Genomic DNA, 16,591 nt, shown 5'->3' with positions numbered 1-16,591 from the left:
TATCCGAATGGATTTGAGCATTGCCACAGGAAAAAATATCTCATCATAGTCAATACCATAACGTTGACGATACCCCTTGGCGACCAGACGGCCTTTATAGGTCTCCACCTTTCTGTCTGCGCCCCTCTTCCTTTTGAAGACCCATTTACACCCAATGGGTTTAACCCCTTCAGGTGGGTCAACCAGTGTCCATACATCGTTGACCTTCATGGACTCCATTTCGGATTTCATGGCTTCAAGCCATTTCTCGGAATCAGGTCTCTGCATTGCATCCATATAGGTGATCGGATCCTCATTATTCTCATCAAGTTCGATGGGATCACCATCCCGGACCAAGAAACCATAGTATCTGTCCGACTGATGCGGTACTCTATCGGATCGCCTTAATGGTGTAGGTACATTGGGCTCCAGATATGATCTAATCATATCAGACTCAGGTTCAGCTATTGGTGTCAGTCCTTCTACCTGTTGAACTTCATCAAGTTCAACCTTAGAGGCAACGGTTCCTTCACTAAGGAACTTCTTTTCTAAAAAGATTGCCTTAAGACTGACGAACACCTTTTGTTCATCAGCATGGTAGAAAAAATATCCTTTTGTCTCTTTGGAGTACCCTATGAATGAGCATTTGTCAGACCTAGGTCCAAGTTTGTCTGTGACTAATCATTTGACATAGGCTGGGCACCCCCAAACCCTAAGGTGTGAAAGTGTTGGCTTACGTTCTGTCCATATCTCATATGGAATCTTAATTACAGACTTACTTGGAATCCTATTTAACAGATAATAGGTCGATTCGAGTGCTTATCCCCAGAAGGATATCGGCAAGCTAGCAAAACCCATCATGGATCGAACCATGTCTAACAGAGTCCGATTCCTCCTTTCAGACACACCATTATGCTGTGGTGTTCCTGGAGGAGTCCATTGGAAGGAAATCCCATTCTCTCCTAGATATGTGAGAAACTCACTAGAAAGGTATTCTCCTCCTCGATCAGATCAAAGAGTTTTAATACTCTTCCCAGTTTATTTTTCTACTTCACTTCGAAATCATTTGAACATTTCAAATGAATCCGACTTATGTTTCATCAGATAGACATATCCATATTGGGATAGGTCATCCATAAAATTTATGAAGTAGAAATATCCACCTCTAGCACTGGTGCTCATGGGCCCGCATACATCAGTATGTACTAGGCCCAAGAGCTCAGTTGCTCTCTCTACTTTTTCAGTTAAAGATGACTTGGTCATTTTATCAAGAAGACAGGACTCACAGGTTGGAAGTGATTCACAATCACTGACTTCGAGGATTTCCTCTTGAGTCAACCTGTTTATTCTGTTCTTGTTTATATGACCTAGCCTACAGTGCCATAAGTAGATATCTGACACATTATCTAATCTAGGGTGCTTGCCAGTAGAATAGACTCTTATCAGGCTTGATCTTTTTGGTCTGGCTCTGCACTGATGTCCCAGCTTGAACTTGCACCTTCTTCACTTTCTTCTTCTTGTTTTTCTTCCCTTTCTCAAAAGATCAAGAACCAGAAGATGAACCTCCCACTAAGTTCACCGACTCCTTGTGAAGTTAGTGATCCTTCTCAAAGTTCTGAAGCAACCCCAGTAACCCATGGTAGTTTACTTCAGGCTTTGTCATTCTATAATGAGTGAGGAATGAGAGATAAGACTTGGGCAGTGAGTTCAGTATTGCATCTTTCCCAAGCTGCTCATGCAAGGGAAAGCCGAGCTTGCTCAATTATTCCATCAGCTCGATCATGTACAATACATGATCAGTGATAGAGGCACCATCCCGCATTTTGGTGTTGAAGATGGCACAATTAGTCTTGTGCCTCTCTACGTCATCGGGTGTGCCAAAGGCATCCTCCAACACTTGAAGCATGTCCTTTGGCTGAGCCATCTCGAATCTGCGACTGAACTCATCGCTCATGGTAGCCAACATGATACAGTGCATCGTGGTCCGATCACTGAGCCACTTCTGGTAAGTATCTCTGACTGTTCCACGTGCATTGACAGCTGGCTCCTCAGGTGTAGGATCCATTATCACATATAGGATCCGTTCATGCTCCAGGACTATCTTGAACTTTCGGTACCAGCTACCGAAGTTGGGTCCCACTAACTTATCATTGTCCAAAAATGATCGGAGCGATAGGAAAGTGGCCATATTTGCATAAAGGAGAATCATAACCTAATTAGTAATTGATTCAATAAACTTAAAGATTTGGACTTTAATTAAAAGGTTTCTCCCACTATTTTATTCGAATTGGTAGCCTCTACCTCCAATTCGAGGAATTACCCTAATTCCTTAGTGGGTACTAGAATCCACTTAGACTGCACACAAGCCCAACTTTGGTTGGCCAACCCATGTACATCTAAGGGTAGGTTCATAACCAATTGTTTCTCTAAATAATTTCTAGTAATTTTAATTTTGCCTCAGAAACCTAATCAGTAGGCTTTGGCCTCCACTGTAAGGATCTGGTTAGGTCCAACCATTAACATGATCATACTTGGTGTATCTAACCAACGAATGATTAAGCCCAACTTTGGTTGGCTCACCTAACCACCATTAGAGAGACACTTCCAAGTCATCATATGATGAGTGATAATTCCATTAGTCAACAAGCACCAGGCCTTTGGGTCTGCGATGATTATTGAGTTAATGGACTCATTATCAAACACCTTAATGGGAGGCTATGACTCAGTTATCTCCATAACTTTGTCATTTTAAGGACCTAATAATTTTAGAGGATTTAAATAATTTAGAGGATGAGGTCAGATGAACCAGCTTATCATGATCCTCCTACTGGCTTCACCAAGTCAGCTTAAGGGAGACCATTAAAAGGGCTGGTCTAGGAGCACCTAAATCAGTCATACTGATTTACCTAGCTGACATGGGTCAGCTCGAACAGTCAAGTGATCCGATTAAAACATAATTTCACCAAGAGGCCAGGTAAGTTCGATCAGTGGGAGGGTCTGCCGAAGCTTGCCTTAGACACCATTAGAATTGGCCAGGTAAGCGGGCTCCCAATTAAAAACCACCGGTCTGGTTTACCTTAGACACCAACTGATTTAATTAGTTTCGATTAGACCAACCTAACAGTTCGTGCTAGACCACTTAGCCAAGAATCAAGTCCATTTGGTTCTCGCTAAAGACATGGACTTGACCAACTACAACTATTATAATTGATCTAAAGAATCCTTAACCTAATCTAAGACAACAATTGATTAGATTTAGTCAATTCTCTAATTAAGTCCATCTTCAATCTAACCATAGGTCTAACCCAATTAATGGACCTAATTTCCACTAACCCATTAACCCAATGTGTTATGGTTTGTGTCTTAGGTTCTTCAATTTACAATCCTAGAACCTAATCAAACAACTTCTTAATTCTTAATTATGTTTTGGGCTAAGGGTTGGGTTCAGCTTTTCAAAAAATAATTTTTATATTTATAAAATAATTTTATAATATGATTCTACCAATCATATTGCATGTTTGATTCATAATCAAGATACAAGTGAAATAAACATGAAACTACTTTAGATCTAATCTAAACAGGTTCATGTAATTGAAACAGTTTCAACTTTAAATACTTTCTTTGCACAAAAATTATTAACAAAGAGATTTTATTTCAGATTTAAATAACTTTTAAATCTAATAAATCATAAATTTAATTTAGATCATATCTAACAAATTTATGATTAAAGATAGATCTACGCAAATTAGGACAACCTTTGCACTGTAAGGGGTAAACCTTACAGCAGGACAACCTTGCAGTTTGTGATTGATCTAAAATTTTAATTTTAGATTTAATAATCAGATTATAAATTAGATCTAATCTAAGAAATAATCTAAACATGTATAAATAATCATATAATAAAGAACCTAGGCTCTGATACCAATTGTAGGAACCAGATCTAGGGTTTCAGGGTTAGATCTTGAAACTTTTTCAAGATCATACAGCGGAAGACTAAAATAAATCAAAATTTATTTTTTAAAACTAGAGAATCCTTAGATCTAAGATCTTATTAAATGATTATTACATAGCATTAAATTAAAAATTAAAATATATAAATATAGCATGAACTACATGTTTATCATATCAACATGTTTCTATACCACATCTATTGTATGTATTAAACAATAGATCAGATCTATTACCTTGCAAGTTAGATGCTCTAACCTCACTGATCCGGGCGTAAGGATGATGTTGCAAGCCGCACACGCATCCGGCCTCTAGGAGTCATCCACACGAGCCCACAAATCTCGATTAGAAGTTCCGCTTCAGGAAATCAGCACAGTATGCTAGTACTGCGCTGATCCTTCTTTGATGGTTGATCAGGTGCCTCTTTCTTCTTGATTTGGACTCTTTCAAAGATGGAAAGTAAAAGGAGGAGTTTCAGATCTGAGATGCTTTCAGAAAACTCAAGATGGAGGGAGGAAAGATATGAAAACAAAAAACCCTAGAAGAAGATCCGCTTCTTCTTCTCATTTCTCTCTCTAGATACCCTAACTTGTGTCTTTTATATCTCCACGATACAAATGTTTTTTTCTATGATTTCAGGATGGAAAAAAGGACTCTCATATATATATCTTCTCCTAAAATTTCATAAAGAAACTCATTTTATACAGAGAGATATGATAGAGTCCTTGTCTAGGTTAAATACCTAGTCAAGGCTTATCCAAACATGGCATGTTAAGGGGCGCCCAACTCTTGAGCACCTCCTCCATATTTTCGTGCATGGATCACCAGCAAAAGGTGCACAATGTGTACCCTAAAAGCCATAAAAATTCTAAAAAAATTTTTTTGATAAATTCGGTGCAAAATTGAAAGAGTTTTGGATTTCTAAAACTGTATCTCATAGAATTCGAAATCCAAACTTATTCCTTTTTGATTTGATCCAAACCACCTTCCATGTAAGAAAGAAGAGAGGAAACCTTTTGTGAACGTGGGAGAGACCTGGGAGAGGGCTTTTGTCACACAAAATAAGTGGAGATTGGCATTGAATAAGAGAGAGGGTGTGGGGAAGGCTTATGTGGCGCAAGGTGGAATCCTAGTCTTACTAGGATTCTATCTTATGACTTGTTTTAATTTGATTTCCCAAACCAAATCAAATCAAAATTAGATCAACCTAATTAAAATAGGTTTTAATCCAATTAAGAACCTAATTTAATCAGATTAAATTAGATTTAAATCTGATTTAATTTTCTAATCAAATTAGAAATTAGATTGACCCAAGTCCTAGTTGAACTAGGACTAGTTTTTTCTTGCACTTGGCTTATCCAATAAACCAATTGGACTTGATCCAATCAAGCTAAAAATAAATCTAATTAAATTATATTTAATTAGACTTAATCTCAGCCCATTGGCTTATTCAAATTAAGCCAATTAGCAATCAAATTGCTAATCGATCCTCCTGCAATACTTGCACAGTGTTAAATGTCAATCGTATTGATCATTTAACCCTAGAATGATTCTTAATCGTTGATCAACCATCCGATTGGATCATGAACTCTAATATGTGTGACCTCATAGGTTTGAACCTAAGCCGGTAGCACAGGAACAAATTCCTGTACCAATCGAAGTGACCATCTAGCAATGGTACCCGACGATCGGATAGGTCGAATGTGTAGAACAACATCCGTAGAACCCATGTGGATATAGTTTTCATATAATTCATCCCCTTGACCAAAATGATCATAGGACACCCCAGAGTTCAACTGTTAACTCTGATCAGGTTGTCCACATTGTATTTCAAAATATCAAATCTATCTGATGGATTACCCTGGCTAAGGTTTTGCTAAATTGAAATACAGTGACTCATTCTTCTCCAACTCTTGGAGTGGTCAATCCCATCTCGATCACACTCTGACTTCGCAAGTACTTGACTGTGCCCAGAAGCCTTCCGTCCCTGAATTAGAAATTCAGTTAGTCCAGTACCAAAGCACAGTGAGTTGCTTGCAAGTCACTGAGGCGATCTCAGGTCTAAGGGACACTTATACCTATATCCCATCAGAGACATTCTCGACAGTAGAATACTCTGGAGTTGGTCACGTTCAATGATGATGTACCCTTATATCTCACCTGTATGCCATACCAGTGTCTCCACTCTCTTTAGTTAAGAGGACAACCAACCCATATGGCCTACAGCGACCTATGCTCGATAGAAGCTGTTGTCCTTATTAACAGCCTATCATTTGGTCGTGAACTATTTTAAGGACTAATCGATAAATCCTCTCTTTACCGAATCTAAATAGTCCTAAGGACTTCATCATAACAACGGAGTTCATTAGAAGATGAAAGCTTATGATGAAGATGCCAAATATATTTTATTTATTAACAAATCAATTACAATACTTGATTGCTCAACCGTCAACAGCTTGACGATTGGCTTTTTGGGACACATTTCCCAACACATATGCGCCCCCATAGCCCTGTTAGGGACTGGAGGAGAACCTCGCCCTAACTTGAGCAAAGTCGAAGGCCCGGTGCCCTTTAGACCGGATGGGGGGAGGAGCCCAGCGACGCCCTAGTATGTCCCTACAGCCATATCAGGGACAAGAGGCGAACCTCGCCCTAACCAGAGCTGAACCTTGTTACGACAGAAACAGAGAAAGAACCCCACCCCGACGTCAATTAAGGTCTGGTCATTGGAGACCAGATAAAAAAAAAATGAGGGGGGACCTTCCCCAACGACCCCTTCGCGATAAAACTTCGTCCGGACTCCTACAGGGGCCGAGCTTCGTCCTCGACTTCGAATGCTGGTAAGCTCCATCCAGACTCCCATGGGAGCCAGACCTCGCCCCAACTCCACCTGCGGGAGCCGAACCCCCACAGCCCCATAAAAAAAAAAAAAAGAAGAGGAGAAGGAAATACAACAATAACAATGGCAAAGGAAAAAGTTCGGCAGACAATGATTCGATGCAAAGTATGAACAAGGTAATAAAATCACCTTCTCATTTTTTGACTAACAGGATGTACGTTACAAGACCCGGAGGGCTAGAAAAGAATACATTATTACAAGGCTCGAGAAAATAGCTTGGTAGGGATACACCGGAGGCCACTTCAAGCTGCAAACTTCTCTTCCCATTTCTGTCCTTCCCAGCCATATTTTCCAGTGCGTGTGACAAGCCTATCGGCTCTCGCCCCTGCCTTGTTTCGCTCCACCTCCGAAATCCCAATCCTAGAGGGAAAAGGATGGGATAGATTCCAGGGGGCAGTAAGGGCAACGGCAGCGGCGACGAAGACCTGTTTCAAGAAGAACCGGAATTACCCCGGAGGCAGCAATGGTGCCAGAGATATGCGCCATCACCGAATGCTCCATGACAACCACCGTCCTAAGTGTTCCGGCAAGGTCGGCATGCGCTACTTCCACCGTCCCTGCAACAAGTTTTACTGCCCCACCGTCGGCACCGATCGCTTCTGGTCCCTCAGCCCTGACGACATCAAGGATCCCGCCACAGCTTGTGACGACAGCTCTGCCCTCTTGACCGGTGTCACCCCATCTTGCTACTTCGAAATTCTCAGACAGAACACCTTCACCAGTTGTCCCCATTATTAAACCCCTGTTGTTGAAGGAATTCTCCCTCGAGCCCCCTTTGAGGCGATGGGAACCTTCAGCGGCCGCTCGATGATCGGAGAACTCGCAGACTGCTGTTCTCCTTCTTGTGCTCTTCCAAGCCAGGGGCATCCTCTTGAGGTTGGCCTCTGAGGCGGAGGCCCTAGTGGGGGAACCCCTTAGAGAGGAATCGGGGGGCTGGAGATGGCAAAGACCAGCGTGGAGGATGCTCGGAGTCGGCAGGGGCACCGATGGAGTGGCTGGGTAGCTAAGCCGCGGATGAAGGAAAGGTGTCATCCTTTAGGCAAAGTAAAGCCCCCGGAGGAAGGGTGGGGGGTTTAAATAGGCAACGGAGCCTGGCGCAATTATGATGGCAGGTGCCCCTAGGCCAACCAATGCCCACCACGTGTCCCACTCGCCGCGACCTGGAGTTGACCGTTCGCAAACTATCATGGCACGATGCTTGGGATCACGTCCCGGTGGGAGTTTCAAAAAGACTCTTTGGGTCACCCTAATCGAAAAATGGGCTCCGGCATGCGCGCATTAAATGCCAACATATCTGAGGATGGTTGCACGCAGGCGTCGGGGGGAGAACTTCGGCTGCGATGACCTCTCTGTACTTCATTTGAAATTCAAACACGGAAGTAGGGGGACTGGTGTTGGGTATAAAATACCCTCGACCAAAGTTCTCGATGGGATTGACCCTCGCATGTCTCTTCCGACTTTCTACTGCTGTTGGTGAACACCCATCGCTCCGCCCGGACTCCTACGGGAGCCGGGCTCCGTCCACGACTCCAACCGCAAGGAGGACTCCGCCCGGACTCCTACGGGGGTCGGGCTCCGTCACCAACTTCAACCGCTGGTAAGCTCCGTCCTGACACCTATGGGATCCGAACTTCACACCTGACTTTAATTGCAGGAAGACTCCACCCGAACTCCTACGGGAGCCAGGCTCCATCCATGACTCCAACCGCAAGGAGGACTCCGCCCGGACTCCTACGGGAGCCGAGCTCCATCACCAACTTCAACTGCTGGTAAGCTCCATCCGGACTCCTACGGGAGTCGGACATCGCACCTGACTTTAATTACAAGAAGACTCCACCCGGACTTCTACGGGAGCCGGGCTCCGTCCACAACTCCAACCGTAAGGAGGACTCCGCCCAGACTCCTACGAGAGCCGGGCTCCGTCACCAACTTCAACTGCTGGTAAGCTCCGTCCGGACTCCTACGGGAGCCGAACTTCGCACCTGACTTTAACTGCAGGAAGACTTCGTCCGGACTCCTACGGGAGTCAGGCTCTGTCCATGACCCCAAACGCAAGGAGGACTCCGCCCGGACTCCTACGGGAGCCGGGCTCCATCACCAACTTCAACTGCTAGTAAACTCCGTCTGGACTCCTACGGGAGCCGGACTTCGCACCTGACTTTAATTGCAGGAAGACTCTGTCCGGACTCCTACGGGAGCCGGGCTCCGTCCACGACTCCAACTGCAAGGAGGACTCCGCCCGGACTCCTACGGGAGTCGGGCTCCGTCACCAACTTCAACTGCTGCTAAGCTCCGTCCGGACTCCTACGAGAGCCGGACTTCGCACCTGACTTTAATTGCAGGAAGACTCCGCCAGGACTCCTACGAGAGTCGGGCTCCATCCATGACTCCAACCACAAGGAGGACTCCACTCGGACTCCTACGGGAGCCGGGCTCCGTCACCAACTTTAACTGCTGGTAAGCTCCGTCCGGACTCCTACGGGAGCCGGACTTCGCACCTGACTTTAATTGCAGGAAGACTCCGCCCGGACTCCTACGGGAGCCGGGCTCCATCCACGACTCCAACCACAAGGAGGACTCCGCCCAAACTCCTATTGGAGCCGGGCTCCGTCACCAACTTCAATTGCTGGTAAGCTCCGTTCAGACTCCTACGGGAGCCAGACTTCGCACCTGACTTTAATTGCAGGAAGACTCCGCCCAGAATCCTACGGGAGCCGGGCTCCGTCCACGACTCCAATCGCAAGGAGGACTCTGCCCGGACTCCTACGGGGGCCGGGCTCCATCACCAACTTGAACTGCTGGTAAGCTCCGTCCGGACTCCTACGGGAGCCGGACTTCGCACCTGACTTTAATTACAGGAAGACTCTGCCCGGATTCCTACGGCAGTCGGGCTCTGTCCACGACTCCAACCGCGAGGAGGACTCCTCCCGGACTCCTACGAGAGTCGGGCTCCGTCACCAACTTCAATTGCTGGTAAGTTCCGTCCGGACTCCTACGGGAGCCGAACTTCGCACCTGACTTTAATTGCAGGAAGACTCCACCCGGACTCCTACCGGAGCCGGGCTCCGTCCATGACTCCAACCGCAAGGAGGACTCCGCTCGGACTCCTACAGGAGTCGGGCTCCGTCACCAACTTCAACTGCTGGTAAGCTCCGTCCGGACTCCTACGGGAGCCAAACTTTGCACCTGACTTTAATTGCAGGAAGACTCCGCCCGGACTTCTACGGGAGCCAGGCTCCGTCCACGACTCCAACTACAAAGCGGACTCCACCCGGACTCCTATGGGAGCCGAGCTTCGTCACCAACTTCGAGTGCTGGTAAGCTCCGTCCGGACTCCTACGGGAGCCAGACTTCGCACCTAACTTTAATTGCAGGAAGACTCCACCCAGACTCCTACGGGAGCCGGGCTCCGTCCATCACTCCAACCGCAAGGAGGACTCCGCCCGGACTCCTACGGGAGCCGGGCTCCATCACCAACTTCAACTGCTGGTAAGCTCCGTCCGGACTCCTACGGGAGCCGGACTTCGCACCTGACTTTAATTGCAGGAAGACTCCTCCCGGACTCCTACGGGAGTCGGGCTCCATCCATGACTCCAACCGCAAGGAGGACTCCGCCCGGACTCCTAGGGAGCCGGGCTCCGTCACCAACTTCAATTGCTGGTAAGCTCCATCCAGACTCCTACGGGAGCCGGACTTCGCATCTGACTTTAATTGCAGGAAGACTCCGTCCGGACTCCTACGGGAGCCGGGCTCTGTCCATGACTCCAACTGTAAGGAGGACTCCGCCCGAACTCCTACGGGAGCCGGGCTCCGTCACCAACTTCAACTGCTGGTAAGCTCCGTCCAGACTCCTATGGGAGCCGGACTTCGCACCTGACTTTAATTGCAGGAAGGCTCCGCCCGGACTCCTAGGGAGCCAGGCTCCATCCACGACTCCAACCGCAAGGAGGACTCCGCCTGGACTCCTACGAGAGCCGGGCTCCATCACCAACTTCAACTGCTGGTAAGCTCCATCCGGACTCGTACGGGAGTCGAACTTCGCACCTGACTTTAATTGCAGGAAGACTCCGCCCGGACTCCTACGGGAGTCGGGCTCCGTCCACGACTTCTACCGCAAGTAGACTCCGCCCGGACTTTTATGGAAGCCAAACTCCATCTTCTATTCCGACTGCGGAAAGACCTCACCCAAACTCCTATAGGTACCGGACCTCACTACCGACTCCAACCGAACTTCAACCGACAAGTCTGGACCCCATGGCAGGCCACAATAACGGACAACACTGCTCGACTCCCTACGGCAGACCCTACACAGCTCCATTACTCCCTGGCAGGCTGTATTAACGGCCACGATTCTGCTCCACTCCCTGCGGCAGATTCTGTGCGATTCCACCACTCCCCGATGAGTCACGACAGCAGACGCCGCTCCACTCTCCGTAACTGATTCCACGTGGTGAGCCACGACGATAGCCACGATCCCACTCCACTACCCTCCGTAATAAATTTCTTCTAACTCTGGGCGGCCCAGGGCCAGACGGTTACAGGCATCGCTATCAATTTGTTGCCCCCTCCGTCTATAAAAGGGGAACCCCAGATACTTTATTCTATAAGCTCTCATCTTTACCTAGAAACTCTGCTAAAATTTTTGTTCAAGCACTCCATTCTTGTTGAGACAGAGAACTGACTTGAGCATCGGAGGGTGTTGCCGGAGCAACCCCACCTCCGATTTAGACTTCTTTTGCAGGTTCCGGTGGTGACCGCGACTCCCTCGACTCCAGCTTCTCCAGCGTAAGTGGATTTTTGCACCAACAAAGCACAAACTAGATTTGACTCAACAGTCAATGAGCCCAAGCCCATATTTTTTCAGTTTGTTAATCATTTCTTCTTCAATATGACTTAGCTATAGGTTCTACATATACTTTAAATTTTATCTCAATTTTAGATCTCTCAGATCTAATGATATTCACAGATTGCTCAATTAAGTTTACATATGCATCAATATGCAAATGATAGAGACTGTCTCTAAAAACTAAATCCAAATGATGATCGCAAAGGACAGATACCCATGGTGCAATAGCAACTGTTGCCCTATAGCCAATTCAAGGGTTACTTCCTCAGCCCTCTATCTTTTCATCGACTCTACACTAGAGTTTATAGCTCAATTAGGAGAAAAAAAAATCATAAGGATAGTATTGAGCAATTTCGACATACCTACTCTAGATGTGTCTTTGTCTCTTTAAGCTCTCCAAGGATTTACCTTTGAACTCTTTTAAGGTTCTTTTGTTATCAACACTTTGACCAATTCAGATAAAGTGCCATGATGGTCTTTCATATGGTAGTTTACTATAAACTATCCATATAAACTAATCAGAGATCACAGGATCAAATCCATAAGTAATTTCTTATGCATGGTCATATCGAGCTTTTTAAGCTCTTTAATATCCTCGATCATTATCAAATAATGATTATAGACTAACTGCCCATCATGCATCATATGCACTGTGCGACTCTGATCACCTCACAATACTTGTGAATGAATCAATATATCGTTGGCAATGTATATGTACTCATGCATAGCACCTATGTTTATTGTCATTATCCATCCACTCGTCAAGTATAGCTTATTGACTATGGGTTGGATGGGTTGTTAACATTAGAATAACCTGATAAAGAATATTACTTAATTTTTTAAAATTAAAAATAATTCTTAAATTTGTAAGCCAGTCAATATACTCAATTTTGGTTAATCAGTTGATATCTAAGATTCAAGCTAGAGGGATAGAAGCTGACACAATGAACAGTAGAGAGCAAAGATTCTAATTAGGTATTTATATTTATTTTATAATTTTGCTATAAAAATTTTTAGATACAAAAAGAGACTCCCACTATTTTATCAGAACTCTCACACTCTTCGGGTGGAGAAATGAAAATCCTAACGTGACAATTAGATTTTTAGTGGGTGTTGCGGTCCCACCGATGCCGTGCACCTCACCTAACAGTTATTGATAACATAAATAAATACCATTGCATGGATAACTCTTTATCCAAATGCTTCTCTAAGCATATTGCAGCCACTTGGTCTCTAAGTTATATGGGCTCACTTAACAGTTATTGCCCACACTTCTTAGTTAAGTCAGACCTACCATTCACAAGCAAGTGTAAAGCCATCATTGGGTCTCTCACCTAATAGTTATTGGGCCCAACCTCATCTTTACCTTGCATCAACTCTTTGCTAATAGAGTGGTTGTATATTCCCAATGCAACTGAACCATTGTGACCAGTTGAGAATAATCAACACCGGTAGCATGCCTGCACATCTACAATGGTGGAAGACCTTGGACTTAATATTTTGTGGAGAGATTTGAGTTTAGGTCTCATCTAATCAGTCTTTACATGACTGATGTAATTGGCATGGGCTAAATCATGTTAGATGTGTGCCCTAGATGCCAGATTGGCTAACACATTTCTGTACAAATCTAAGATCAAATTTATAATTTTAACTATAAATCAATAAATGGGTTATTCTTCTATCACATTGTGTACATTGTGTTTGTGATACATCCTTTGAGTTAGTAGGAATGTCAATTCATATTTTCAAAAGTTAAAAATTTAAGGCATGAATTTACATAACTAACTCATAAACAGCTCCTGACCATAGGATCATCATGACGATGGTGATCGATCTGGAAGGTTGGTGTACGATCGCTTCCTTAGGGTAGATGTATCTTGAGTTTACGGTGTGGAGACATCAGAGCGAGAGTACAGATATTCATTAAGAATGAGAGTACTGAGCGTGACCATATCGAGCAGTCATAAGGAAGTCTACCTTCTCGTCGATGACTAGCTCGATGCTGCAGTTGTGTGTCTAGTTCTTTGACCTAAGGTGCATCGATAGTTCACCTTGAGTGTGTTATAGTTTGACTACACCATAACTTGATCTCCTAGCCATTCAAAATCCTGAGGTGTATGTTGGAAGTAGCATATTTATTGTAGGAACTAGGTTGCATCAAGATGGGATCTATCAACCTCGATAGATGAGAGGAATAGTCCTATGGTGATCAAAAGATCGAGTCCTTAAGCCCATGGCCATGGCAGAGTGAAATAATGGAAAAAGAGTTTTCCATTGGGGTTTCATATCGGACTCAGATCGATCGATTGATTCATATGACTGATGTTGGGTTTGACGAGTTCACCTTAACCCTAATTCAGTCAGGACTTATGATAGAGGAACTCAATCACACAGGTAGCTGCACCGAGAGGTTCATCTTCAGTTTTGATGGACTGCCATCACATACTGCTAGGTGTCACTGATGGATTTTGGGAGCAATTAGAATGATATTGATGATCGATCATTCTAATTGTCTGAATCAGAAGAGTTCTGGTCCATCGAAAGGAGTTTCGATGATGTCGATGATGAGATCACGACATGTCTCATTACCATACAAAATTGAACCTAACTGGATCATACAAATAAGGGTTAGGGTCTGGATATCATCAATTGGACTAACCCAATTGATTTGGATAAGATCCAATTAGGTTCAAGGAAATCATGCTAGCACACAATTGAGCCTAACTTTCTCTTTGTGTAATCTTTCCTATCTATACTGAGCCAAATATGATTTTACTCATCCAGAGAACCTTGAGAAGGTTTTTTTCAATCTAAATAAAGTTTGTTCAGCTCAGAAAATACTTGTCTTAATTCATGAGATGAATTTAAGACAAGCACCTGCTAATTCCTGTCACCTGCCAATTTCATTTTAGGACATTTGTCAAAAGTTAACATATGGATCTTAAATTGAAGGCCACTTGGCAAGAGCTTATTGGAGGATTTTTGTGGAGCCAAACCACATCAAATTGGGTCTCATAATCAGATTATGGTGCGAGCCCAATTGGATTTAGTGGGCACCCCAAGTGGATAAGGTTGGAGAGTCTTGATAAGATTGGACTCTTTGGTGCCAACCTCTCTTTGTCCTTATCCAGTGTTGGCACCAACTTTGAGATAGAGGCTTGGGTTCTTATTTGATGTGATCAGATGACATCAATCAATCAATCAAATTTTTTTCAAAATTTATTAGAATTTTTTGATTGGTTGAATGATGTGGCACTGCGCAGCATACAGGGTCTATATAAATCCTTCTGCGCCTAGGGTTTAAGGTAGAAGTTGTTTTATGCACCAAACCCAATAGCTGCTGCCCCCTCCATTTTTCTCCATATCCTCCCTACTCTCCTATCTCCCCTCTTCACATCCAAGGAGTTGGATGTTCATCTGGTGCAAGGAAAAGGCATGGTGATGCCTGGAACAGGAAGGCTGTAGGACATCTTCAACAAGCTGCTGCTCCAACTTCAGAAGGAGTTCTGAAGCACTTCCAGATCAGATAGAGATCTGATTTTTGGAGCATAGATTTGTGAGGAGAATATGTTCCAGGTCTGACCTGAGTGGATACCAATAGAGGCCAGATGCTTGCATGGCTACACTAGAACCTCGGGCTATGCTGAGATCATCTATAGGGTAATCAAATTACCCTTGAGGTATGTCTATACTTCTCATACTTTTAGATTTAATTTTAGATTTTAAATATTAGATAATAAAATTAGATCTAACAAATATTAGATCTGAAATAGTGTAGGATAAAATTTTTAAATTATTCCATCCCAGATTTGATGAAATCTGGAAGATCCTACAAAAGAAAAAGATGGTTTTTCCTTCAACTGGTATCAGAGCTAGGTTTTTGGCTCTATTTCAGATCTAATTTAGATTTAATTTTTTATATTTATTTATTTAATATTTAAAAAATTTTAGATATCACATCAGATATAATAAGATTTAAAATTAAAATATTTAAAATTAAATCTAAGAAGATCTAACTTGCATGAGATGCATGACTAGACTAGGATTAGTTGAATCCATAAACAGTCTTAAGTTTTATGTTTTAATGAGATTAAAATATAAATTAAATCTAATTTATTTTTTATTTTTTTATTGTTATAAGTGTTATAATTAGATCAAAAAATATAAAATAAAATTTTATTTTTTTCATAAAATTGATCTGTTGCATGCCTAGACTAGTTGTAGAATTATTCCAGTAACTTGTCTAGAATAGATTTAATTTTGAATAGTTCAATTTAAATCTTATTTTTTAGATATTATATGTGATGTATCAGATCTGAAAGTATGTTAATTAGATCAATTTTTGATACATGAGATGTATGCAAAGCATGTATTAGTTAGATCTTAAATTGTATATGAGATATGTAAATTTAGATCTAACTAGTTTTGTAGTTAAATTTATATTTCTGATTAAGGTGTTCCTCATGGCCGTCCGATCATAAGAATGAAGTAGAATTTTAAGACCCTCTCTTCCCATTCAATGGGGTGTTCTTATAACATGTAGGGGTGCCGCGCGTTCATCCTTAATCAGAAATCAAAATTTACTTTTCTGCAAAACCCTAGATCCTGAAATTCTAAGATTTATTTTACATGTTTTGTTTATGAACTCAAACATAATTAATAAATTAAGTTTATAAAATTAATTTGATCTAAAATTGAGAATTTTAGATCTAAGATATTTTCATAAAATTGGGTTCGAGCTTGGGTAGCTCAATTAGGTCTAGCGGTTGATCAAACCGAATCAAGAGTTGGTTAGGTGGAATCATGAAAGCTAATAATTGACCAACCTAATAGGATTAAGTCTGGGTCAAGGTCGAATCACATTTAGATGTGACTCAATCATGTTAAGACCTAATTTGGCTCAATGGTTAGAGTCTGGA

The sequence above is a fragment of the Elaeis guineensis genome, chromosome 6 (genome assembly GCF_000442705.2).
Source record: "Elaeis guineensis isolate ETL-2024a chromosome 6, EG11, whole genome shotgun sequence".
Classification (NCBI taxonomy): Eukaryota; Viridiplantae; Streptophyta; class Magnoliopsida; order Arecales; family Arecaceae; genus Elaeis; species Elaeis guineensis.
The sequence above is the reverse complement of the archived record's forward strand: the minus strand, read 5'-3'. Positions refer to the sequence as shown.